The sequence below is a fragment of the Equus asinus genome, chromosome 29 (assembly GCF_041296235.1).
Source record: "Equus asinus isolate D_3611 breed Donkey chromosome 29, EquAss-T2T_v2, whole genome shotgun sequence".
NCBI lineage: Eukaryota > Metazoa > Chordata > Mammalia > Perissodactyla > Equidae > Equus > Equus asinus.
Window position 1 is genome coordinate 38,316,560 of NC_091818.1, and position 27,331 is coordinate 38,343,890.

Sequence of the window (27,331 nt, forward strand, 5' to 3'; positions counted from 1 at the left end):
CTTATCAGATATAGATGGCTTGGAGGAAGTCATAATTCCAACAGTAGCCACATTAAACTTGAACGCTACATGTCTCCACTCCTCATAAGCCTATTAAAGATCTTAGAAGACATTGGGAGTATAAAATTTATTATTAGTGTTATCGTCATTTTGACCTTTTAATCCAGAAGGAAAGAACCCAAGAAAACATCCCCTGGAGGGCCATATAAAACAAGCCTCTTCATCTCTAATTTCTTCAAGTCACTTTCTCAATAATCCCCAAGGAGAATTTTAAACTGTCTACTATTTATTTACTCAGTAAACTTAAATTGTTTTTATGGATCTTTTCCAAAAATCTTACTTGTTGTTCCTTTGTTTTGTTTTTCTTAGGAGCCAGAGCCTAAATGGAGATTTACATAATAGAACCTCATTTCATCTCTGAAATTTTTTGAGGTTATTTCTAACTATGGTACAGCCATAGTTCATATGGTACACATTTCCAAAATGCAACTTCGTTTTAGCTTTTACCATCTTCCAGGTAAATGCTACGCTAATTACAAGATAAAAAATGGAATGTCTTCAAATGCTCTGCATATGGCACTGTGACCATCAGTGGCTCCTACAGAATGGGTAATTTGCTCCCATCAGTTTCCGTAAGAATGTTCTTCAAGAGAGAAAAACTATAAATCCTTTTAAGTTTAGTTATGGGATAACTTTGGAAAAATGTGGTGCAGCTTTTCTTTGGAAGTTGTTGAGTGCACTTTCTTGTTTGTTCTTTTAACTTTTGTCCAGCAAAATCTTTTCCTCGCCCTCTCCATCGTTACCAGTGCCGTGCCAAAAGACAAGCTGGCCTCCAAAAGCTTTTCTAGGGAATCAGCCAGCTCTAGGAAACCTTAGAGTTGTAGATTCCTAGATGTTCTTGCTGCGAGGGACTGCAGGGAGCTTAGTCTCTGTCATTTTAAATGCCAAAGACAGGGGCCAGCCTGGTGGTGCAGCAGTTAAGTTCGCATGTTCCACTTCAGTGGCCCGGGGTTTGCCGGTTCGGATCCCAGGTGCGGACATGGCACTGCTTGCCAAGGCATGCTGTGGCAGGTGTCCCACATAGAAAGTAGAGGACAATGGGCACGGACGTTAGCTCAGGGCCAGTCTTCCTCAGCAAAAAGAGGAGGATTGGGAGCAGATGTTAGCTCAGGGCTAATCTTCCTCAAAAAAAAATAAATAAATAAAAATAAATAAATAGATAAATGCTAAAGACAACTTCACAGGACTTACTGGTGTTATGACAGGAGTTCAGAGGCCTGCTTTTATTGGAAATACATTTAGTGTGGGAGAGATTCCAATTTCCTGTAGCATATAAAGTATCTGCGCTGAAATACCTATAGTTACAAACTATTAAGGTCTTTTAGGTTAATACAGAAATTGGTGAGTGTTGAGAGCTTAAATATTATTTAGTCTACCAAATTCATTTCACATGTTAAAAAAAAAAATAGAGAGACCAAACGAAATAGTCAGTGTATGGCGGAGACTTTATGGCACTCCCTCCACAATTTCTTATACAATTATGTCCAGAGTGCCTAGAAATTATAGAGAAGACACATATATGTTTTACTTTCATGAGGTGCCTTAGCCCCAGTGTTAACAGGTGAATGCAGCTGGCATAATAAAATCTGACATTAAGTTTTTTGGGAACTTTGTTTCATTAAAAATTGATTTTTCCCCAATTAGACTTCCATTTTCCCTTAGAAATAGATTTCAGGGATGTCAAGTGATAACCTGAGCTGCGCTGAAAAGTGCTATTAGTCTAGTGGAAGCGAGATGGTAAGCAATTCCAGCTTACCAGCTAAAGGTCAGATAAGTTCCACTGACAAGTTTCACAGCTGAATGGAACGCTCGGGTGCCAATGGCTGCAGGCCCCAAGATGTCGTGATTGGCCACTCTGTCCCAGACTAAGCTTAAGTGTTCAACTGGGCCACAATGTCTAATTTGATTTCAGAGACAATACCCCGAAGTTTTAGAAAGTCCAAAACTTTTTTTCTCTTTTTTACCTTTGAAGAAGGAAATCATTGCTTTGGAAAGCCAGATTCAGTTTGGTTTATGGGGTTTTTCCCCCTCAAAGTCTCTTGGAGATCACGCTTTCTATCAAAGACTCTGCTTCATAGCTTGTGGATTTGATAGCTTCTTCAAATATATATATATATGGTGCATGTGCAAGAGAGAGAAATGTGTGGGAACAAAGCTATCCTCTTCTGCAATAAGGAGAGGGAGGCAATGGCAAAGGGGAAGTGGATTTGGAGGCATTTTTCAGATGATGAAAAAGAGCTTCTGGCACTGATTGGTCTTCCGGGTGCTGGTGCTGAGTCCCAGAGCTGGCTGCCGTTCAGCTGAGCCTTTGTCACCCGGAGAGTACAGGATCAGGCCGGGGCAAGCTGTCGTAGACTGTTGGTGTAAAGCCACTGAAAACGATACAACCAATTCACAATCAGCAAACTCTACAAGAGCAGGGAATATTGTCTGTCTGTTAATTACGTGTGCCCAGAACTAGAACAGATTCTGGCCTACAGTAGATGTTTACTATCTATTTGTTGACAGAAGGGTTGCCATATTTGGGAGAAGCACAAGCCGGGGATTAATTCACAAAACATTCTCTGAGTATCTATTCGCGACAATGTAATAAAAATCACAGGGGACGCAAATGCACGACAAAAAATCTCAACTGCAAGTGGCATAGTGTGGTGAAAAGATCACGGCTCTGAAGATAGACCTGGTCACTTTCTCAGCTTTGACGTTTACAGGCTCTGTGACCAGCACAAGTCACTTCACCCCAGCCAGCCTCGTTGTCTTAATACGTAAAATGTGGATAAGATATGTACTCACCTCACAGAGTTATTGTGGGGACCAACTGAAAGCAAAGTGCGTAACATCATTTCTGGCATACAGCAGGTGCTCAGTGAAGAGTATTATTTTTTATGAAAAAATTTTGTTTACTAAGAAAAAAAGGCAATAGCAAAACATGGAGACAAATGGGAAGCTGTACTGGTTGTCATTCTGTGTATTTTTTTCCAGTTCTATCAAGATACAATTGACAGATGCCATTGTGTAAATTTAAGGTGTACAAAATGATGACTTCGTATATAGGTATATATTGCTAAATGGTTACCACAATAAGGTTAGTTAACACATCCATCTCTTCACATAGTGACAGTTTGTGTGTGTGTGAGGAAATCTTTTAAAATCTACTCTCTTAGCAAATTTCAAGTATACAGTGCAGTATTGTTAACTATAGTCACCATGCTGTGCGTTTCGTAACTGGATTTGTATCCTTTGATCATTTGTTCATTTCGTAACTGGAATTTTGTATCCTTTGATCCACTTCATCCATTTGCCCTACCTCCCACCCTCCCTCCCCTGGCAACCGCCCTTCTACTCTTTGTTTCTATGAGCTTGGTATTTATTAGATTTCGCATATAAGTGAGATCACACGGTATTTGTCTTTCTCTGCCTGGCTTGTTTCACTTAGCATAATGCCCCCAATGTCCATCCATGTTGTCGCAAATGGCAGGAGTTCCTTCTTTTTTAAAGCTCAATAGTATTCCACTGTGTATATAGACCGCATTTTCTTTATCCACTCATCCGTCAATGGACACTTACGTTGTTTCCATATCTAGCGAACAGTATTTTCCCCTTCCTATAGAATATGTGATCCTTGACCCCCAAGAGATCTGCGTCTAACTTGGGAACCAGAGCATAAAAAATGAAATAAACTTGTATGACCTTCCTACAATTTCTATTTAGAATAGCTTTCAGGGTGCTTTAGAGCAGTGGTCAGCAAACTTTTTCTGTACAGGGCCAAAGAGTAAATATTTTAGGCTTTGGCAGCCTGGCACATTCTGTTGCAGATACTCAACTCTACCATTAGAGTCCCAGTCTAGCCATAATGTATGAGCAGATGGGGCTGTGTTCCAATGTGGCGATCTGCTATGGCCGCCATAGTGAAACACCACAGACAGGGGGCCTTAAACAACAGAAATTTATTCCTCACAGTTCTGGAGCTTGGAAGTTCAAGATCAAGGTGTCAGCAGGGTTAGTTTCTTGCAAGGCCTCTCTCCTTGGCTTGCAGACAGCCACAGTATCAGTGTGTCACCACATGGTTTTTCCTCTGTGTGCAAATACCCTTGGTGTCTCTTTGTGTGTCCAAATTTCCTCTTATGGAGAGGACACCAGTCAGATTTGGTTAGGGCCCACCCCAATGGTCTCATTTTAACTCAATCTCCTCCTTAAAGGCCCTCTCTCCTAATACAGTCACACTCTGAGATACTAGGTGTTGAGGTTTCAACACATGGATTGGAGGAGATAAAATTCAGCCCATAACACTCAGTAAAGCTTTATTAATAAAAACAGGCAAGGGGCTAGATTTGACCCATGGGTTATAGTTTGCTGACCCCTGGTTTACAGCATTTAGTCTAGCTGCTTAATTTTATAGGTGGAGAAAACTGAAGTCAAAAGAAGTCAAATGACTTGCCCAGGATCACCCAGCTGGTCTGAGGCAAAACTAGGACTAGAACCCACAGGATGTATTTTTGTCACCTCCCCACAATCTCCCACAGTGATGTTCCAGACAGAACAAGGCCTCACGTGGTCAGTGGGGATTGAGGAAGGGCCACATGTGACGTGGACACTGATCAGCGCTATAGGAGTAGAGCTGAGAAGGCAAATGCTACAGAAGGGCTGAGGGTAACAGCACCTCCCCGTGAGCTCTAGTCAAGGGGTGATAAAGAAGCAGCTCAAATTCTGAGTCAAGGATGTGAAGATCTTCCTGAGTTTCACCTCTTCCCCACCTATGGATTTATCACCATCCACAGTCATCCTCATCACATTTCTTCTGGCAGTCATGTGGCTCTCCGCCAGCCAAGATCTTTCCTCCTTCCTCCACTCACTGAACTCCTGTTCAGGAACCTCTCTCCATCAGTGATCAGCTCCCTCTCTCTCTCCTCCTCCTCCGCCTCCTCTCATCTCTCTCTCCTCTGTCTTCAACATCTCCCTCCTTCAACTCCATAGATACAAATATTCAAGGGTCACCTGTCTTAAAACAGACTTCCTCAATCTTAAGCCTATTCACCTCTTCTAAGAACAGTCTATACCCACTTCTCAACCAGTGGCATTCTGGCTCCCACCCTCAACATTCTATGAAAATCCTACGCCTTGGGGTCAATCAACAATTCTTTTGTTGCTCAATCTAATGACCACTCTCTATTCTCATCTTGCTTCCTCTTTCTGCTCAGCATTTGACAGCATTGGCCAACTCTCCTTCTTTTCACCCTTCCTCCCTTTGCTTCTGTGGTTTCACTCACCCCTAATTTTTCTTCTTCCTTGCTAGCCACTCTTTCCTAGGTTCCTCTGCCTCCTGCTCTGGCATAGGGGCCCCATGAAATCAGGACATTCCTATCAGGTTCACCACTGTATAACCAGCATTGACAGCACTTCCCAATATGCTTTAATCGCCATTCAATAATAGTTACTCAGTTCCTAGGTGGGAGTCCTCAAGATTCTGTCTGTGGTCCTCTTCTTTCTGCTCTATACAATTCTACAGGCGATCATGTTCCCCTTCAGAGGCTTCATTTCTTCTTCGAAGATGATCTGTATGGCAGGACTGTCTCTTGATTTCCATATGTCCAGCCACTTGTATGTCCAACTAACATACATCTCCTGTTAAATATAATCAGCCCTTCTCATTGCTTACATGAAATACAGCTCTCTTATGGGTTGAACTGTGTTCCTCAAAAAGATACGCTGAGTCTTAATCCCTGGTGCCTATGAATATGACCTTATTTAGAAATAGAGTCTTGCATATATAATCAATGAAGTCATTAGGATGGGCCCTAGTCCAATATGACTGGTGTTCTTATAAGAAGAGGGAAAAATGGACACAGACACACAGGGAAAATGCGATGTGAAAACAGAGACACAGAGCTAAGATGTGAAGACGTGAAGATGGAGGCAGAGATTGGAGTGATGTTGCCACAAGCCAAGGAACACTGAGCCTACTACGAGCTGGAAGAGGCAAGGAAGGATCCTCCACTAGAGGCTTCTGAAGGAACCAAGCCTGCCAACACCTTGATTTTGAACTTTCAGGCTCCACAACTGTGAGACAATGCATTTCTGTGGCTTTACGCCCCCCATTTTGTGGTAATTTGTTGTGGCAGCCCTAGCAAACTAATATACCCTCAATCTGGAAGTAAAAAGAAGAACAAAAAAAAGAAAAAGGGGGTGGGCCCAGTGGCATAGCAGTTAAGTTTGCGCACTCTGCTTTGGCAGCCAGGGGTTTGCCGGTTCAGATCCCGGGCACAGATCTATGCACCACTTACCTAGACATGCTGTGGCAGGTGTCCCACAAATGAAATAGAAGGAGATGGGCATGGATGTTAGCTCAGGCCTAATCTTCCTCAGCAATGGAGAGGAGGATTGGTGGCGGATGTTAGCTCAAGGCTAATCTTCCTCCAAAAAAAAAAAAAGAAAGAAAGGAAAGAAAAAGAAGAAGGAAAACAAAAAGTTTGTTTATCCAAACTTTATTTCTCACTATTCTTCCTCTTCACTCGAGTCCCATAAAAATGTCAAAGGCCCCTACATATGCCAATCTTCCTTTGCTCTTGCATTTTTACACATATTTGATTTGATCAGTCAAGACCCAGGTCAAATCGTGCCTCTGATAAGGCACTTATTAATGCATTCCGGATTCACAGAAGGTACCCACTGGAGGTCCAATTTCTATCCAGGAAGCCAGTGACTCCAACTCTCCTGAGCTCTGACTCCTCTGTGTTCATCTCCCGAGGTCTCCAGTCTCCTTGAAGGCGGTATAAGACCCACTCACACTACCTTTTGCATCTTCCATGGTAGCATTAGGCATGTAGTGAAGGCACACAGAGAATGGGGGGCTCAGAGGTTTGGAAGGAGCAGGAGGTGTGTCTGCTTTCCCCCTTAGAGTCCCCATTTATTGAGCACTAACAGCGTACCAGGCATGTTAAATGTGTTATCTCAGTTAATCCTCACAAGCTTCTTGGTAGATAATCAATTATCTTTATCCCTGTTTTACAGATGAGGAAACAAAAGCTTTGGAGGGTTCATCACTAAGACCTTGTAAGTGGTGGAGATGACAATTATACCCTTGGGCTGGTTCCACTCCCTGTGCTGTTAGGACCTGCTACTTTCTGTGCTGGTTCCTGATCCAGGAGAGGAAAGAAGCAGAATGAAAGTTTTCCTCTGCCCCTTCCCTCACCCCCTTTATAGCACACACGTTGATAATTGCTAAGGAAGTGAGGTCACTACTAATGTGATTTTTGGCTCATGCCTAAAGTTTGTCTCTGAACTATTGTGGAAAAGCGTTCTCAAGAGAGTGGACTTGGTTTAGTCATCAAGTAGAAGCTTTTGTGACTGTGGAAGGCTCCTGGGGACACAGGATGGTCAGCAGCTGCGGGGGTCACCTGGCTGAACACCTCGCCCCAGGCAGACCACACTTACCTGGATAACTATCGATCCTGTCTTGAAGATTTCCAAGTGTAAAAACCCACAGCCTGCTTAGGAAACCAAACCCAGTGCTACAATTCATCCACCTCGAGGATTTTTTTAATATGCCCATAATAATATGGGCTAGAAGACCCAGTATAAAGGATAATATGGAAGGTATTCTGGGCTCCTCAAAATCAGAAATCCTATCACTGCAATAGGGTATTCATAGGCAATAGAAAAAAATACTGAATGCCCACGTGGAGTTGGTTTTGTGCGTTTTTTTTTAATTTTCTAGTACTTCCCTTATGACAGGTCTTGGGGTATAAACTTCAGCTCACTTGGCTTTCTTGTCAGAGTCTGACACAGTGCTATGCCCATCAATTTAAGCACACTTGTTAGTCAACCAGTGGTCACCAGGAGCAGAGAGGTGGGGGAAACGGGGAGATGTTGGTCACGGGGTACTAAGTTGCAGTTATGTAGGACGAATAAGTCTAGAGATCTAGTGGACAACATGTGCCTATACCTGAGAACACCATAGTGCGTACTGGAAACTGGCCAAGAGGGTAGATTTCAGGTGCTCCCACTGCACACAAAAAATTGGAAATGATGTGAGGAAATGTATTAATTAGCTTGACTATACTAATCATTTCACTATGTATCTATATATTAAATCATACTTATACCTTAAACATACAAATCTTTTATTGAAAAATAAAATAAAAAGTAAACATGTTAATTAGTATTTTCTATATTCTGTAACGTCCTTTTAAAGCAGATAATCATATTAGGCAGCTTTCAAATAACAAAAAGTTTATTATGTGATCAGAGATGGTTGCCTATTTTCTATGCCTGTTGAAAATTAAATGAGATTGAAAAATTAGGTTTTAAACATGAAAAATTTTCTCCAGTGATATTGGTTAGCACACAAGAATGATGTTTGATGGTAGAAACTAAGAGTGTCTCTTTCCAGACACCAACTGCTAAGAAAAACCTTAAGATGTTGACTTGGCCACCTCTTCTCCTCACATCCTACGCTTTAGCTACACTTTCTCATTTCTCAGAAAACCTGGAAAGCCCAGCCTCTGATTCTCCTATTCTCATAGGAGAACTCTATGCATCCTTCAAGGACCGTCTCAAATGTCACCTCCTCCAGGAAGCCTTCTCTCATTCCCTACCCTCATCTCCCCCTAACCAAGCACATGTCTTTCTCACTCCAAGAGCACCTTGTTCATTTCACGTTTTCAACATGTAACTATCGGCCTCTTATTAATGGTTATGAGCAGCTTTGTTTTCTATGCTAAGCTGTGAATCATCTGTGTACAATTTTCTCACCCGGGTATCCGCAGTGCCAACCACATCCCTGACACATAACAGACACTCAGTGTTTGTCAAGTGAATAAATAAATCCATTCCAGTCTTACTCCTAGCCTTCAGCTCTGCAGAGTAGACCTCTCAACGAACGTGGCCAGATTGAATAAATGTTATTTTCCCAACTGAGAAGAGAAAAGGCTTGGTTTTCCCTGCAAGGGTTAAGGAAAATAGGTTTGACCAGTTTAAACCAGAGAGAAAAGTGTTCAGAGGTCACATAGGCAGGCGGTGAGCTATCCAGGAGGAATCCTATCCTCCGCTGTTTCCCAACCACACCGGAACAGGTTTCTGAAGCCCATGGCTAAAGGGGTGGGCCGGGTGGAGCTTGGCTCCCAGAGCCGTGCGAGGGGTAGAAGCATGCTCGGACAGCCCGCAGCGAGCGCTCAGCCTACGGAAAGTACCCGAGCTGGCGTGAATCATGCCTTCACTGCAGCTGGAAGGGGCTGCTGCTCTCACCCAGTTTTTTAAAGACTTCTCAAGAAACCTGTATCTCTGACAAAGTGCATTAATGCCAGAGCAGTTTCGTGGCCACAAACAAGAAACTGGAAGAAAAAAAAAGAAAGAGAAATGGAACAGAGCTGGGAAATTGGGCCCTGTAAGAGTTGTGGCTAGAATTTAACCACATGTCAATCTACCTGTTTCTAGGGCAATGTAAACTGGAGTCTATAAAACTATAGACAACTGCCATTATATCATGTTGACAACCAGACCAACTTTTTAAAACTTTGCTCTAAATCTGTCTTAGACTAATTACATTTTAACGTGAACAATGGATCTATTTTCAGATTGAAACAGATCAACGTGTAATTTCTGCTTCTAAAATTGGAGGTACCAAAGGATCTTCAATTACATGAGCCCAGACAGTGAATAAATATTGAAAGCTAACTTTAAAATAACTCCTTTGATTTATGGAGATATCATAAATTATCCACTGTTAAAATTAAAGTGGTAAGGGATGTATAATATTAAATCAAATAAACCAATGTTTTTACAATTTTAATAGTTAATGAAGTAAATTTCTGTGGTTGACAGATTAACTGTCTCCATAATGCTTTTAAAAATTTAAGTACTGAAGGGCTGGTCAGGTGGTGTAGTGGTTAAGTTTGCACACTCTGCTCCAGCAGCCCAGGGTTCATGAGCTCAGATCCTGGGCACAGACCTACACACCGCTCAACAAGCCAAGCTGTGGTAGTATCCCACATACAAAATAGAGGAAGAATGACATGAATGTTAGCTCAGGGACAATCTTCCTTAAGCAAAAAGAAGAAGATTGGCAACAGATGCTAGCCCAGGGCCAATCTTCCTCACCAAAAAAAAAAAGTAAGTACTGAAATCAAAACTCTTCCTGGGCCTAAATTTATTTATTTTTCTTCCCAAATGAAAAAAGTTGATGGGAGGAAGGAAAAAAATAGTTTTATTTTGCTTATGAAGCTAATTTTGCTTGTATCTTAATAAATAGTTTATTTAAATAAATTGGTTCCAATAAGCACAATTTTATGGCGATTATTCTTCTGCACTCCTCATGGACCTCAGAGGAGGTATGTTTTGGAATTTGATTTTATGTTACCTAAAAATGTTCCCACTTCACAAGTTTATCACCAACTTGCTGGAGATATTGAAAGAATATCTTTGGTTGACAGTGTGTATCAAAATAGTTTACATAGTTTCAAGAAGAAAGGCAGAGGAGATGGGATAAAACTACCATGTATCTCCAAAAGCAACATTTTCTTTTCTTTTCACTCATGGCTCATTAAAACTGAACAATTACAATTGATCTGCCTCGTGGCTTGAGAAGGCAGAAGTATAAACAATAGATGGAAATTACAAGGCAGACAAATTCAGGGTTCCCATAACTAAGGACTTTATAAAAACTGGTGCCTGAGAGGTGAGGAGCAACCGACCTCTGCTCCAGCATGGGATTCTCAAGAGGGTGTTCCCAGACTGGTTAAGGATGCCAGGTGGCAGCCAGGTGACCTCTCTAAGAGATCTTCTTCCAACACTCATCTCCTATGTAATTTACAGGACACTAATGATTTACTTGCCCCAAATGTCTCTTCTTTCCATGACAGCCCAACTTCATGAAAGAGTAGTGGAGACCCTTCTTGTTACCATTTTTTCCCCTGCCACTCACTCCTCAACCCACAACAGTCTAGCATCCACCCCCCACCACCATACTGAACTTGCTGTCCGTATGGTCACAAATGACCTACTAATTGCCAGAGCTAATGGATGCTTTTCAGGCCTTATCTTACTTAACCTTTTGGTGGCATGTGACACTGTGACCACACTCTCCTCCTTGAAATTCTTTTTCTCCTTTCGCCTTCCCCTCTGGCCACTGTTTCCTCCCTGGCCCCTCTCACTCATTGTAAGCGTGTCATCGGGCATCTACCATGTGCAGGAAACAGTGCTAGATGTTGGGACCCAAAGACAAATAAGACGTAGTCTCCACCCTAAAGGGGATGATAGAACTGGTAACTATTATTTATGGAGAACTCACTAAATTTCTGATACAGTACTGGCTGTTCTGACTGCAAAGTCTATATTCTTTCCTTTCCTCAATGCTGCATGTCTTGCTCAGAATTTCCTTCAAATCTCTTTTCTTCTCTTTACTTTTCTTTGACTATCTCATCAACACCCAAGACTTACACATGGGTTAAGGCCGGCAGAATTAGAGATAAGACTCAAACCTGCAGAACAATTTAGCACTTATTTTTACAGGAGAAAATGAATATGTATACACATACTCAAAGAAGAACAGGATGTCAGCAGCTAAGCTGATTTGTTAAGCACAATATCTGTTCCCTTTTTCTGTCCAAGAATAACTGGAAAAATGCTCTATAGTTTCTATGTTCTGAGAATAATATTTCATATAACTAAATATTAAGGTTGAAAGCAAAAGAATACGAGTGATGTAGTACACTTCATCATCAACTTCTGAGCAAGATCAGTGAGCAGCCAAACCAGGGGAACAATTAAAGAATCCTCCAGCACAGAAAACAAGATACTTATCTGCTTGCATGCTCGGAAAATGCAAAGGGACAGAAGATCTTCCAGGTAGAACCAGACCACCCCTTACAAGACTTCCTGCTCCAGGCGAGATTGTAGAGCACTTCCAGACTCCTTCATGAACTCAGCTTCTTGCATAATATTGTTCTGCTGGGAGGGAGAAATTCCTTTCTGACTCCTGCAAGTGATCAACTTATGCCCGAAAGCATGAAATTCGATTACCCCTTATCATTATCTCAGTTTACCAAGCCGCTCTTGTTATCAGTGACTAGTCAGCAATTTTTTTCCTGCTCTCCAAGTATTACATGCCCTGGTTAACCACATAGTAAAAGCTTTATGTCAATAACTCAGGTTTAATTTATAGAACATTTTTCTTGAGACCTTGTATACAGTAAGTTACTCCGTACGCTATGGCACGGCAATCTCCTTGATTGGCTCAGGAGAAGCCTATTTGCCTGCTGAAAGAGAACGGTTGGAAAAGAAAATATCTAATTTTTTGTGTCTAATTAAATTGTAGCCTGAGCTTTGCAGATGGCTTCTCACAGAAAAAAATTCCAAGCATACTAAAGTGTGAGGGTTGGCCTGTCCTGCAAGTTTACACATCCACGCCTTGGGTATTTTAGTGTGTGTGTGGTTCCGTGTGTGTGTGTGTGTTTGTGTGCTGTGTTGGGGAGGTGGGAATAGGGGACTAATCATGCAAATTCATGCTTGTCAATATTTAAAAGAAGGTCTAGGTCGACCTCAAAGCAGGCCTGCTAATAACGGCCCGAATGAAAATAAACAAATCCAACTTGTTTTTTCAACACCTTCAGGTCTTTAAAGAAATAGAGAAAGGCCTGGTACCCACAAATATGTAGTATATTAATCTCTTTCCCCTACTTCTCTGGGGATGAAGTAGTCCAAACAGGGAATTTGTCTAAACAATTTAAACAGCACAGGGAAGTCATTTAAAAATAGTCTAGGGTAGAAATCCTTCCATAATGCCTCTTAAACAGTACACTCCAGATTACTAAAAAACACGGTTAGGGTATTACTAGAAAACGTATTATTCTGTTCACTGGCTTTCTTGTCTTCTGCCCACATGACAGGCAACCTCATTTTCGATTGGAGGTTGGCTAACTAAATACGGCCCTGGGGGTGAATCTGTCCTGCTGTCTAACTTTGCAAATAAAGTTTTATTAGAAACAGCCACACGGATTCATTCCCGCAGGTATTGTCTGTCTACGGCTGCTTTCACGCTACAATGGCAGAGATGAGTATTTGCAACAGACCATAGGGACCGCAAAGCTGAAAATATTTCCTGTCTGGTCCTTTACAGAAGAAGTTTGCAGATCCCTGCTTTACCTGTTACTTCTTGTCATGAGAGCCTCTTGGTGTGTTCTCTCCCCATTGTGCTCGCTTGAAAACAAAGAACCACACTTTTTACACTTACCAAGAGTAGACATGGAGTAAGACCTGAGGGGTTTTCATTTCAAGTGTTCTGTGATGGTTCCTGCAGCCTCCCGAGGCCTGCATGGATTTCTGGGGAAGGTTTTATTACAGTCACTTGAGGAGTGTAAATATCTGAACTCAGATATGTGACGCATTGGTGTTTTGTAGCTCAACAGAACAAATGGTGATATGAAAACATGGTAAGAAGCTTGGCGCATCAAAAAGGACAGAGGCCAGAAAGAGTTTAAATGTGCAGGGGGTCCATCCAGAGAAATAGTAAGTCCAGAGGAGGCGCAAGTCATAAGCTTAAATCACTCTGCAAGACTGGCTTTGAATCACAAAGGCAATTACCAAGAACCGGGAAACTACCCTGTCTCTACTACCCTAGACGAATTAGAGTGAATTTATTTGTGAAGAATTTGGTAAACACATTCATACACACATCTCCTTACACATAGAAAGAGGCCTCATCCCCTAAGATCCAAAGTGAGAATAATGCCCCTCTGTTTTCTTAAACGTCCTGGTACAAACACAAGCTCATTTGTGGTTCACTAAGTGTGAAACAAGCACTCCCACAAACAGAGCAACAGAAAGCAAAAATAGACTCGTGTGTATTTTTCAGTTTGTGGTCTCCTCTGTGTTTAAATACAAAGAGAGAGTTAACAAAATGAATGACTACATTACACCTGAAGAAGATGGGGAAGCTAGATAATCTGCTTGAGTGTTTCTCTTTGACAGCCATTACGACACATGTACCTAGAAATATAATTCAGTCGGTTTTCAGGACACTGGGGTTGACGTTTGAATTAGAACCGTTAGCTTCCGGGCCCTGGAGGAAACCAACGTCTGCCTGGGAGGAATGGGGCTGGTAGCTGTGTGAACGGTGTTTCATGTGCAGCTCACCAGTGGGTAAATCGTGAGAACAGCTTTACTGTGAACATTCTCAGATCGCCGAAAAGCTGCTACGACAGCGCATGGAAGAAGATTGCTACTATGTTCACTGCTACTTAAAACTTTGTAGTTTGGGGTGCCAAAGAGGAAGAAAGAAGCTTATCTGTTCAGCTATTCTCGATTCTAGCGCAATTTGCCATTCTTATTGCTGTGTATCAAGAAAGTGGCAAATTCAAAGGCTGTCATTTATTTCACTAATGGAATTCAAAATGAATGTGGTCCAGAGCAGTAATCAATGCCTTGCTCGTTGTGATGGATTATGGTTTGGCTAAATCGTACGACCTTTAATTACCTGAAAAAATGCAATTTTCCAATGTCTTTGCTGTTTTCTCTGTGATTTTCCGCACAAATACAACCTGTCATATGCTATTTTTATTGAGCTTAAATTCAGCGCTTATGAAAGGTGCTGGATTAACAGCCCCATAGTGAAATTCTTTATCCCTTTAGTCCTCTATCAGTACTACGTTTAGAGCTCTTTGTTCTTTGTTGAGCTCCATGCAGTCAATTCATTTGGTCTTTAAAATAAGGATAGTCATTCTTATTTTTTAGATAAGAACCCTGGGGGCCGGCTCCGTGCGGCGGCCCAGGGTTCGGCTCCTGGGCGCGGACATGGCACCGTTCATCGGGCCACATTGAGGCGGCGTCCCACATCCCACAACTAGAAGGACCTGCGACTAAGATATACAACTATGTACGGGGGCTTGGGGAAGATAAAGCAGAAAAAAAAAAAATGATTGGCAACAGTTGTTAGCTCAGGTGCCAATCTTTAAAAAAAAAAGAACCCTGAAACATAAAAGGTAAGGGATGAGGAACGGGTCACAAAATGAGTTAACCATTAGTTTGTTCTAGCTCTCAACTTTGCGAGCATCCCCTGACACATGGCAGCAGCCAGTGGGGTGGAAGGGTTGAAGAGTGCCTGCACAGAAGGTGAGAAGTAACAGTCAATTACAGATTCACCAATGGAATCAATCAGCTTACGTCCAATAAGCAGTGAGAGGAGCTAATGTTCAACTTTTGATGAGAACCAAAAGTACAAAGGCGAATTACCCAAAAAATGTCTACTTGAGACTGATGCTGAAAAGAAAGAAGCAAATAATGATTAAGAAAAAAAAAAAAAAAGTCTTGTGATCTCGGAAAAAGATAGCTGTTGATTTTAAAACACATAGACATAGGGAAAAAATTAGACTCTTGCATCAAAGCATACTTATTCTAACAACTCAAGGGAAACAACCTGTTTTCCTCTGGAGCATTCTCTGAAACAGATATGTCTGCCTCAACAATATCCCTTACCACAAAAATGTGTTTTCTAGATAATCTGCAGATTCAGTGTTCAATAGGGGACATAATTAGAAATGACTTTCTGACACAAGGAAAGTTTTCTAGATTCCATCTACAAAAATTCTACGAGTCATTGAAACTGGGCGTGTTTTCTTAGTTGCTGACAATCCTGTAGGAAAAAAAGAAAAGGGAGGGAGGAGAAAAGCATTTTGCTCTTATTTTAATTTGTATTTCTTATTAAGATCTTCATGCTTAATAACTATTTTTGGAATTTTTAAATTTATCTCACTTACCTATTCATCTATTAAGATCTTACTGTTCTCCAAATCAGTTTGTTCATGGAATATTATACATTAAGATTCAAAATATTTGACTCTGGTACTGGTTGTCAATGTTTTTATAGTTTGTTGTTTATTCTTTAATTTTGTTTATCTAGAAAGATTGTGATCATTAGAATCTTATTTATTTAAATGTTATGTGGTCAAATCTATCTTTTCCATAGCAAATTTTCCCAAAACTTTTAAGTGTGGAACGCTCATCTCCATTCAGGAATTCCCTAATTAGTCACTTTTCTTTTTGGATTTTTGATGAGTACCCGTGGAAAGTGCCAGAGGTAAAACTTAGCTCTGTCATTAAATCTAAGACAGCTTCTACACTTTCAATGTCTAGGTGAAACACAGAAAGGTAGGCATCTTTTATTTCTCATTTATCTTTAATGATTAAAAACTTCTCAAACACAACGTGCATGCAGATTCTCATTTAAAAGGGAATCATCGAGGGGGAAGTGGTGTACTCACAACATGACTAACAAAAATGTACAACTGAAATCTCACAAGCTTGTAATCCATCATAACATTAATAAAATAAATAAATAAATAAAAGGGAATCATCGAGAAAAGTACAGCTAAATTTGAAGAGATGGTGTCACATCACTAAGTTAGACAACTGTCCTTTTCCATTCAGCCTTGGAAACTTCTGAGAATGACTATCTAGGAAAGAGATGCTCCCCTTGATATAGAAGAATCTTCATACATAGCATTCTACATTTAAATTTCAGGGCCCTCCCAACAGGCACATGAAAAGATGCTCAACATCATTAGCTATCAGGGAAATGCAAATCAAAACTACAATGAGATATCACCTCACTCCTATCAGAATGGCTATAATTAACAAAACAGGAAACAACAAGTGTTGGAGAGGATGTGGAGAGAAGGGAACCCTTGTACATGGCTTGCGGGAGTGCAAACTGGTACAGCCACTATGGAAAACAATATAGAGATTCCTCAAAAAATTAAGAACTACCATATGATCCAGCTATTCCATTGCTGGGTGTTTGTCCGAAGAACTTGAAAACACGAATGTGTAAAGATACATGCACCCCTTTGTTCACTGCAGCATTATTCACAATAGCCAAGGCTTGGAAGCAACCTAGGTGCCCATCAAGGGACAAATGGATACAGAAGATGTGGTATAGACACACAATGGAATACTACTCAGCCATAAGAAATGATGAAATCTGGCCATTTGTGACAACATGGATGGAGCTTGAGCGTATTATTCTAAGTGAAATAAGTCAGAGGGAGAAAGTCAAATACTGTATAACCTCACTCATAAATAGAGGATAAAAACAATGACAACCAAACACACATGGCAATGGAGATTGGACTGGTGGTTACCAGAGGGGAAGGGAGCAGGGAGGAAAGCGAAAGGGGTCCTTAACCACATGCGTATGGTGATGGACTGGAAGTAGTCTTTGGGTGGTGAACATGATGTAATCTGCAAGGAAATCAAAGTATAATGATGTACACCTGAAATTTATATAATGTTATAAACCAGTGTTACTGTAATAAAAAAAGAAAGAAAGAAAGAAATTAAAGTCCGTCAAATAAAAATAAACTCCAAAAAACTGATCCCCTGACCTATAATTTTCAAGTGAAGGTCTCTCCAGTGGAGGAATCCCAAACAGCCTCAACTCTGCACTCTGACTTGGGAACTTTGTGGGTGGCCTTTTACCTGTATGCCTTTTGCTCTGAGAGAATCTGAGGGCTTCAATCCCATCTCTTATCTGACCTCCAATGTCATTTTTTCATTCTGACTCATTCCCCATGTCCCATGGATGATGTTTCTCACTTGACGAGTTCCTTAATATTTCTAAGGAGCCACATGAAGGATGTCTCAACTCATCTCTTCGGAAAGGATTCCTCCTTTGTCTTTGACCTCACCAGCCCCTAAAAGAAAAGCAGACTCGAGTTCCATCAGAACTTCGCTGGAAATCCACTGAAGAAAGCGAAAACGGAAGAAAATGATGTGAGGTTCACAAAGGAATATTTTTTTTCCTTGGGCAAACTCAGCACAAAACAACACTTGAATAGGATTTAGTATGGAGGTTTCCCTAACTGCCCGATACAGTTCCCTACTGGTTTTCCGAATGTGAAAAATATTTTGCCCTTCGTGCCTAGACAAATCCCAGCCACTTGAGATCACCCTTTTTCCTGTGCAACTTAAGTGTGCTCTTTTGCTAAGGGAAAGGAGTAAATCTGTGGTTGAATGCATAGAGGAACACCCTTAGAAGGAATCAATGGAAGGCATTTCTAGCTATTAGAGGCCCCAAAACTGGGCGAGTGAGCTGTTCACATGTATGCGGAATGACGGCTTGATGGAAGCACTTTGGAGGGGATTCGTTAGAAGACTAGAACAGTGCCTGACCCGTGGGAGGCACACAGTGAATACCCGAAGTCTGAATGAAAGAGTGTTGAATGGGAAAAGGGAAGGAGTTAGGAAAAAAGGAATAGGGGAGAGCGAGTGAAGGAAGGACAGCAAAGAAGAGGGGAGGGAGGGAGGCAGGGGGGAGCAAGAAAGGGAAGGAAGAAGGAAAAGAGGAAGAAAAGAAAGCAGGGAGGGAGGGAGGAAAAAGGAAGAAATTAGGAAAGAAGGAAGGAAGGAAGGAGGAAAAGCAGGGAAGAAGAGAGGAGGGGAGTAGGGATGGAGGGAGAGAGCAAGAAAGAAGATTCTGTGTGTGATTTGTTTCCTGCTGAGTAGAAATTGACCCTGGATTTATACACCTGAATTTCCTCCTTTAAAGAATTAAAGTGGAAAACCCACATATTTTATTTCTGGGGTCCTTTATTTCATCAGCAAATCCCCCCAAAATTACAAAATGCAGACCCAACATATGGCTTACACCTGTAAGCTACATAATAAAAATGTAAAGAAAATCAATTGTTTTCTATTAACCTCTCAAAATACTCTCCTTTTAACAATCATAATAGAAACAAATGGTTTTTTTTTTTTTTTTTTTTTTTACCTCCTAAGCCAATGGCCTGCACTTCTTTTATGATCATCTACTTAAATTAAATATTAGGTACCTCGTGGGTGGAACTCCAGTAAGGAGACGGTCTCATCTTGAGGCCGGCTCTGCTGATGCCATTTCTCAGTAACTACATTGGAGAGGGCCTTCAAGAAGACAACACATCAAATATCTTGCCAAGAAAAGTTTTCTTTTTCATTCATTTGTTTTTAGTAGTGCAGCTGGGAAATCAAATGACCGACTAAGTAGGCTGTTGGACTGTATGGCAGGAAAAAAAACAAAGCACTCAAGTGACTATTTTATTAAGATCCTACAGTTTAAGAAGGAAAATTCTAGCGGAAAGGGGTCTAGGGGCCTGCAGATGTCGTGCCTGTCTCCTCTACACGTTCAATCACTGACAGGCTGTGTAGACGAGGCATGTCACACAGGTGTTGTGTGTAAGTTCCCACCCACACAAAATAGCGATAATAGCTCAACCCTTCTCCACTCTCATGACATAGTCCTTAAGACTTAAATAAAATATAAGATATACAAGTGCTTAAGAAGTTTCAAGCGTTCCAGACTGCAATTTCTGTGTGTTGAAGGGTGGGTGTGAGGTGGCCCAAAAGAAGGGTTTTGGTACAGAAAAATTTACAAATGTGTCTTCTAGTCTTCTCTTTTTTTCTCCACTGCCTCTTCTCTCCCTCATCTCCATTTCCCTCACCATCACCATTTCACTGGTCGTAAAACAAGTAAACTAGTTGTTTCCACCAACTTCACAAATTACTTGAGGAAGGTTCCAGTGTGTTTTACAGGGAATAGTGATACCAAAAATGCACTTATGAAAATGTTTTCAAACACATCTCTGCTTCAGTTCTCCACATTTTTTTTTCTGATAAGGAAGATTGGCCCTAAGCTACATCTGTTGCCAATCCTCCTCTTTTTTTTTTTCTCCCCAAAGCCCCAGTAAATAGTTGTATATCCTAGTTGTTAGTCGTTCTAGTTCTTCTATGTGGGATGCTGCACAGCATGGCTTGATGAGCAGTAAATAGATCTGAGCCTAGGATCCAAACAGGTGAACCCCAGGCTGCTGAAGCAGAGTGCACAAACTTAACCAGTCGACCATGGGGCTGGCCCTACACATTTTTTATTTCATGCACGGATGCATAACCCAGAAAATAGTTGAGGGGTTTTTGGTTAAAAAAAAAAAAAAAAAAGGATGATTATTAGGAGCCAATGTAAGTTCACCAAGAGCAAATTTTGTTTCCCTTTTTGTTAACCCCAAAATGTGACTATGCTTATCAAGCTTTAAGAGTTTCCTTAAGGGCAATGTGGAGGAATTACGCTACATTTATGAACAGGCAGTTTTTAGTAGACTACACTAACCCCTAAAGTGCCAGTTAGTCAATCTGGTGGTATGGCTTCGAAATCTCCATCTGTACGCAATTATTATTGATTATTTAAGTGAAGCTCTCTAAAGAAATGTATTAAATTTGAAGAATCCCTATTAATAAGGAAATGGGCTCAGTTTACTTTCAAGATCACAGTTGAGAGTCTTATTCTATAAAACCTGCCAATATGTGAATTAGTATTTATTTATCTTGAATTGAGCATTGGCCATTTCCCTATATGTCTAGCATCTTTTTGTTACATGAGACTATGCATCTAATAGTACTCTCTAAAAAGTTAAGACCTATTAAAAATGTATGTATTACTTATTGAATCATTCATTAAACATTTTTTAATGGCTACTATGCACTAGGCAAGAAGCTAGCCATTGGATATACAAAGATGGATAAGAAATGCCAACACGTTGCTTACAGCATAATTTGTTGCAATGTGATGGGTACCTAGCATGTGACATATTCTTCCTTAGGCATGTTACATTCATCAAACATTATTTAATTCTCAAAAACATCAAAAGGTAGGTATTTTATTTTTCCTACTTTGTAGATGAGGAAATGAAAGCTCAGAGAGATTAAATAATTTACCTAAGTCATTCAGCTGATAAATAGCATAGCTAGGATTTCAACTCAAAATTTTCCCACTTCAAAATTTATCCTTCTATCTACTTTGCTATACTCTCAACTGGCCAGCATCATCTGGAAACATAAGCTCAGTATATTTGTTCTATTAGTCATATTTGTTAAGGTATTTGCCCTCGTGTTAAAAATAAAAGACTAAAAACTTCAAGGTAAATATTAAGCAAGCTAAGAAATTGAAATACCATTAAAACCATGCATTCCATAAGGGAACTATTAGAATTTGGACCACTTCTGGTCTTCTCAGATTGGGTATAGTTTTCCACTATCCATAGCATTTATCACTATTTTCAAGATATGAAAGAAAGTGCCAACAATGATTGTGTAAACAACTTTTAGAACTGTTTGATCTTTGCATATAAGCTGTTTCGAGTCTCAGCAGATATGATTCATGACTTAATATCATACTCAACCACTGCTTTAAAGTGGAAGCCCAGTACAGGCTGTGGTTCAAGGTGAGGGGTAAGATCTCAAGAGCCACCTGAAGGAAGCAGTTTTCCATGTTCACAAGCTTTTGACGTCAAATGAACGCCCCTAAGACATCCACAGGATGAAACTAAAAAAGTACTTGTGTAGTTTTGACTTAAAAAGAGGTTTATTTTGATAAGTGAATACTATAAAATTATTTAGAAGTTTCTAGGAGGGAGGGGGGAATGGTGAATGCCAGATTCCAAGAATTGCCTCCTGTTGGTCTCTTCAGACTATCCAATATTGATTTTAACCTTTAAACCTTCCTTTGTAAGAGAGGAGAGTTCTTGTTTGCATTAAAGATCCCCTTTGCCTTACTTTCAGGGCCATTTAGCTGGAGAGCTGGGTTATTAGAAGTGGTTCTTTGATTCGAAAATTTACAAACATATAGACAGAGTGTTTTTCTATGAATTAATGGTAGGCTGGCCTTTAGAAATGGCATGAGCATAAACTTTTTAGCTTAAATGTTTAACATCTTGGGTTAGGAAAATGTCTCCTGATATTTACTGTTCGATAATATGTTTTTTAGCATAAGGGTACTTAAGGAAATGTATCTTTAAATTATTAAAGAATAACTCAAGAAACGTTGAGTACCAATGTTTATTCCAATACTCAAGCATCTAGATATATACTGCATCTGTCTAGAATGTTCCCAAATTTTCCAAGCATATACTGCTTAACGGGAATCAAGTCTAAATCATCTCTATAGGCAGTTGGGCTCCTAATTTTATGGATCGGGAAATGATGGGGTCAAGGGTCAAAGGTGAATCTGTGGCAGAATTTGGATTATAGAGCTTATCCAGAGATCTGGACTCACAGCATTGTGTCAGTTCCAATTGAAGCTTAACATCTCACCAACTTTAAAAAGATTCTTTTCTTATATAATAACAGTAATTCTGAAGTAAGGAGACTGAATTAGAAACCCTACCTCATATTGTTATAGTGAACTAATTAAGTTTTTAATTGGTCTAAGTTATACTGTGGGGAATAGTGTAATTTTCTTAAATTCGACCTGGCTAATTATAAATGGATGGTTCCAAAACACCTTAAGTACCTTCTCACTCACACAAACTCATTACAGTGAAAATGGTCTTGATGATTTAAAACAGCTGGCCTGGCTTCACCGTTCTTCCCACTGTCTTCTTGGATTAGTCACCATTTTCTCAAGTGAGGAAGAGTCTCGATGCTGCCACTACTGCTGCTCCCGCTGGAATCACAGAAACCACAGCCAACCACATGTGGGGGCTCTCCTTGGATTCTCTGCCTCACACATCATTAAGCAAATTGTCAGCTAAGTTTTAATTACAGCACTTTTATGACTGCTGGTGATGTAAGAGGCACAGTGGGCACACCTTGTTTTTTTCCAAGCTCGGCTGTGTTTGTAGTGCTGGCATTGAGGGCCAAAGCAGTTTTCATCTTGCACAAACTGAGCTAATTTATGTGGGAACCCAGACCCTCTCAATGTTGTTTGTACTGCATCAATTTGCAGTGTCTAATGAGCCCTTTTTAAATGATGGAAAAACCCTCCTTGGTTGCATTACTGGATACCTTTTAAAGCCTGCCACAGAAAACAAAGATGCTCAACCAAAAAAGAAACCAGGCTCACCTTCCCCTAATTTATTGCCTAACCCAAGAGAATGATGCTAAGGCATCGTAATAGCATGAATGAGCCCCTAACGGCCGATGGTCTCTGGTCAGTCCTATCTTTGGTGGAGAGAATCCCCATTAACTAACCTGGAAGAAAGTGCTAAAGGTCTGAATGAATCTGTTGTTTTTCTTCTGGTTAATAAAGATTTTATGTACCTAGTGGATTATGCAAACCAACCCTCTGGAAATATTATGCATGGTACTTCTTGAAATGCATAACCAATTAAGATATCTTCAATGACTTTATGAACTTCAAGTGCAGAGAGGCAAAGGGCAACCTCTCTAGTCAATGTTCCCCTCATGGCTTGCAAGGAAGGAATCAGCCATCTCTAAGGATAGAGACAGGCCAACATATTGCAGCCCAATAAAAGCTATACAAATAAAATGGGATTCGAGCTACTAGAAATCAAACAATGTTATGGTGGGACTAAGAGATAAAGTTTTAACAATAATAATTTTCTGTGCTAGACACTATGTTAGGGGGTTCATATCTCTGTTTATCTAGGGATTTTCTCTAAACTTTTCTACTGAGTCAAAATTATACATGGGCTCTAAGTTCATACCAATATACTGGTTTCAATGGCACTCTATTACTTTTAAAAATTGTTATCTATACACATCTCAAAAAAGACTTCAAAAACCTTGCTCAAAATAAAAGCAGTGTGAATTTTCCCTGAGCTAAAACTTGGTGAAAGAATAGAATAGCCTGGCTTATGTGATTGACTCTTGTGATAAATAATATTACTCAAGAAAGTTTGGAGTTGGTTTATCTCAACCATGGATTGATTACCCAAAGTCTTTCTGTGCCTCCTCTCTCCCCCTTGTTACTCACACGGTCTAAGCACGGGAGGACTAGTCCAAGTACACTTGCGGGATTGAATTTAACTTACCAGCTTCATCCTTTTACATGAGAAGAGAAATTAACTCACTTGGAAGCTCAAAAACTTGCCTCACAGGCTTTCTAACCAAGACAGACTTCTCAGACTCATCAACACTGCAATCCAATATAGGCTAAAATTTCTCTGCGATGATGGCAAAGTTAAAAATAATTCCTAAGTTAATAAAAAATAATGTTATAACTTCCATTATAGGGACCATACTAGCATCTCACGGTGCCATACCTTCATTAGAAGGCTGTAATTTGCATACAGAGGATCAAGTGACACATGGTTCCTAAAAGTTTCATGCCACACATTGACTCCAGAGTCTTGCTTTCATACGGGAAGTAGAAATCACCAATTACAACAGCTGATGAAAGACACTTCTCTAAGTCGATGCTAAAGTCCCCACGAAACTAAAGTTCTTCCTCATTTCAAAACCCTCTTGTGAAACAGAAGACAAGAGAAGGACAAAAAGGTCATTTAGAGGAACGTAAAACTGGAAAAACCACCACTGATGCAAAGTACCTCCTAAACTAAACACAAAACACACAGCATTGAAAGTATTTTAATTATTTTTTTAAGTACACAACTTGCTGACTTGCCCCAGCATACTGAAAGAAGTTTAAACATTAAATGCTTTTTCTAGGAAAAAAAAAAAAAACTTGTTTTCAAATAGAATTAATCTGAGTCATCTTCAGCCATTCCCCCACCCCCAATCGGATGTCAGGGGGAAACTGCTAGAAAATTCTGCAGCAGTAAACACGTTAAACAAGACTGAGGGAAAGAGAGATAGGCAAAATGGTTCCGAACATTACAAGAAGGTAACGTTTCTCCTCCAACGTAAAATTTTTATCAAATTGTTCTCATCATTTTGTGAAAACTTTACTCAGCTCGATTTGATGGGGATGACTTTTTCTTTTGTCTTTTTATGTTGTGTTTTACATACTCCATAGGTCAAGACTGAAACATAGAGGAGCTGATATTGAGACACAGGACAACAGAATTGCTGACAACCGCTTCACGAGTGAGACAGATCTTGAGCATTTTCCAGCCTGGACTTGCCAAATTCAAGGGGTCAACTTCAGATAAGCATCTGAGCTCTCAGTGTTTAACTGAACCGAACCTCCCAACCTTTTTGAGGTCTGTCGATGACTAGTAATTATATTGTCATTTAACAAAAGTATCTGCATTAAACCAGAGATGCTACATTAATGGTTAAGTTCACATCCATTAAAAACATTGTGCTTCGACGGAGCACACAGGGGTCTCCATGATGTGTGGACAGGGATGGGAACTTATGTAGGTCTGAGGCCATAAATCAACGTCTAACTATTACCTGTCAGGTTTGGAAGTTATGCTAATGCAGGAAGTTCTACTTCTTTCCAGTGTATAGAGGTCAGAGGAGGAGGGACACATATGTAACTTAAATGGAAACATTGAGGAAAACCCCCAGAGAATAAGATAGTCAACATAAAATCTTGAAGAAAGTGATTACATCTAAGTCAGAATCTTAATCACCCATCTCTAAAGTAAATGCCAAATTCTTGGGTTTCCAGAGGAGCAGCAGAAGGACTGAGGATTCGTCCCTAGAACCTAGAACCTTTTCTTCGAAGTGCTTTTCATTTTGACTAAAGTGCACATATATGGGAGTAGAAAGTCATTTGTCAGTTTTCTCACTCATAAACTTAGGAAGTGAATATATAACCTTTAACTGCTTCCTAGGCAATCATGGTAATGAGCAAATTTAATACACAAGGTCTTCTTAAATTTCTTATATGTATATAACTATTTCCCCCAGGATCATATCATGGCAATGGGCTATACACTAAAAGTCAAAGCAAGCATTTTTAATGGATGTAGAATAAACTTGAAGTTAACATACATACTGTATCAGTGAAAAGTCACATGAAAGAACCACCAATTCTTTTTTAAAGGGATAGAGACTATTAGCAAATAGTTGATGTTTCCTTGTCAGAGATCAGAGCTCTGCATCAAAAAGAAAAAAATAAATGCATAAAATGGAATCCAGGATAAAGACCCTGTAATCCAAAAGTGAGCAGTGGCTTTCAGGATACAAGACAGCAGAGTCTGAGCCAGAAGAGAGACTCCGAAACATCATGAATAACAAACACGGTCAAACTAGGATCAGAATTCAAATTCAAAGTCAAACGTGGTAGAACAGCCACACTAAGAAAGGTCTTCCAGAACTCAGGGATAGAGGGGAGTCAAGTTCAAGGTCTCTGATCTTTTTAAGAAGAGCTGACAATAGCCTCAGCATAATCTGCTCCGAGAGGGAAGGACAAGGTCCTATTTTAGAAAGGACCTGAAAGTTACTCTAACCAGTTAGTCTGGCATCCACCACTGACATCCGGGTCTCATCTGCCCAGCCCAGCATGGTCTCTAAAGTCCAAGGCTAGAAGGAGGAATGCCAATTTCCTAATCATCTTTGAAAGTTCGGGGTTTATCTTTACAAAAGTTAATTAAGTCTGTGTGCCAAAACCTCTATGATCCTAGTCTTCCTGAAACCAAGTTCTGGTCGTGTCATTCCTTATTCAAAACCCTTCAGTGTCTCCCCACTGCCTCCCAAATCAAGCCCAGGTCATCCATGAGCTAACTTCAGTCTCTGAGCTCCGCCAGACACGCATTCCACTCTAGTCAAACCAAAATGCTTGCTCTATTTACCCGGTATACGATCCACGATGCTTGAGTCCCATGCCACTGCACGTGCTATTTATTCCCCTTACCTGGAGTGTCCTTGCCACCTCCCTTCACAGTCCTGCACCTTCATATTCCCAATCCTACCTGAGCCCCAAGGCTTGCTCAGATAACACGTCTCAGATAAAGCCTTCCCAGATTCTCTATCTCCATCTAGACTCCATTCATAGGCCACATTGTTTAAGAACACAATCTACTGATTTGCCTCAGCATACTGATGGAAGTTTAAACATCTATGTTGTATATCTAGGAAAACATGTGTCTTCAAATAAGACTAATCTGAATTATCTTCATTGTTTCCCTAGATAGTCTTGTCTGACAGACTAAACTCTTTTTGTACATGTCCACGTCTATTTCATCTCTATATCCCTCTCTGTGTTGTTTGCAATTAAATGATTGCCATGACACTTTCTCAAACTGGCTGAATTTTAGTGCCATTTTTTTGTTTGTTTGGGGGTGCCAAAACCATGAAAAGGAGGTGTTCTATATTACTAAATGCAATGAACTTAGTTGCAGTAAGACTGACGTTTCGCGAATGACCTGCTTGATTAGATTTGTAGAGCGCTTGCTTTACAGAAACCTACAGGACTGGGTGCGGGCACAGAGGGCAGTGAGGGAGGTGGCACAGAGGTGAGGAGAACACCCATGTCTTCGAAACAGATCCCCAGAGGCTCCAATTCTGGCATTAGTAGCCTGACACCCCAGCACACTTGACAATAAAACCTATTGTGATACCAGTCAGCAGGGGGTGGAGGAAATTTGAAAATCTGTCTAGAAAT

The 27,331-nt window shown here is 40.4% G+C and overlaps 1 long non-coding RNA gene across 1 annotated transcript in view; it reads right to left on the reverse strand.

Moving 5' to 3' along the window:
- Positions 1 to 1,252: 1,252 nt before the first annotated feature.
- The window catches only part of LOC139042496 (uncharacterized), a 71,716-nt gene continuing 45,637 nt past the window's right edge, over positions 1,253 to 27,331 (reverse strand). Inside the window, exon 3 of the long non-coding RNA XR_011499261.1 lies at positions 1,253 to 2,432. This is a non-coding gene — a long non-coding RNA (uncharacterized lncRNA). The remainder of the gene's footprint in view (positions 2,433 to 27,331) is intronic.